Source organism: Arachis hypogaea, chromosome 12, assembly GCF_003086295.3.
Source record: "Arachis hypogaea cultivar Tifrunner chromosome 12, arahy.Tifrunner.gnm2.J5K5, whole genome shotgun sequence".
NCBI classification, from domain to species: Eukaryota; Viridiplantae; Streptophyta; class Magnoliopsida; order Fabales; family Fabaceae; genus Arachis; species Arachis hypogaea.
Window position 1 is genome coordinate 51,738,431 of NC_092047.1, and position 832 is coordinate 51,739,262.

General features: G+C 38.8%; 1 non-coding gene across 1 annotated transcript; it reads left to right on the forward strand.

Annotated features, from left to right (window-relative positions):
• The first annotated feature begins 541 nt into the window (after positions 1-541).
• LOC112731388 (small nucleolar RNA R71) lies at positions 542-648 on the forward strand. Its single transcript, XR_003167168.1, has one exon. It is a non-coding gene; the product is annotated as a small nucleolar RNA R71 (small nucleolar RNA).
• Positions 649-832: the final 184 nt, after the last annotated feature.

Here is an 832-nt window from a genome sequence, read left to right on the forward strand (position 1 = left end):
GTTGCTTAGAAGATGATGGAAAAGGCTTGCTATTGCCAAACCTATTTCTCCCACCATTATTATTATTGAAGCCTTGATTAGGCTTCTGCTGATCCTTCCATGAGAAATTAGGATGATTCCTCCATGAAGTATTGTAAGTATTTTCATAGGATTTTCCCATGTAATTCACTTCATCCATTCTAGGATTCTCAGGGTCATAAGCTTCTCCTTCAGATGAGGTTTCTTTAGTACTACCGGATGCAGCTTGCATTCTAGTCAGATTCTAAAAAATCATATTGACTTGCTGAGTCAATATTTTGTTCTGAGCTAATATGGCATTCAGAGTATCAATCTCAAGAACTCCTTTCTTCTGAGTCATCCATTATTCACAGGATTCTTTCAGAAGTATACATGAACTGGTTATTTGCAACCATCTCAATGAGTTCCTGGACTTTGCAGGCGTTTTCTTCAGATGAAGAGATTCACCAGTAGAGGGGTCCAATGACATCTTGGACAATTCAGACAGACCATCATAGAATATACATAAGATGCTCCATTCTGAAAGCATGTCAGAAGGATACCTTCTGATTAATTCCTTGTATATTTCCCAAGCTTCATAGAGGGATTCACCTTCCTTCTGTCTGAAGTTTGGACTTCCACTCTAAGCTTACTCAACTTTTGAGGTGGAAAGAATTTGGCCAAGAAAGCATTGACTAACTTTTTTCCAAGAGTTCAGGCTTTCTTTAGGTTGTGAGTCCAACCATATCCTAGCTCTGTCTCTTACAACAAAGGGGAAAAGCAGAAGTCTGTAGACCTCGGGATTAACCCATTAGTATTACCAGTGTACAGATTT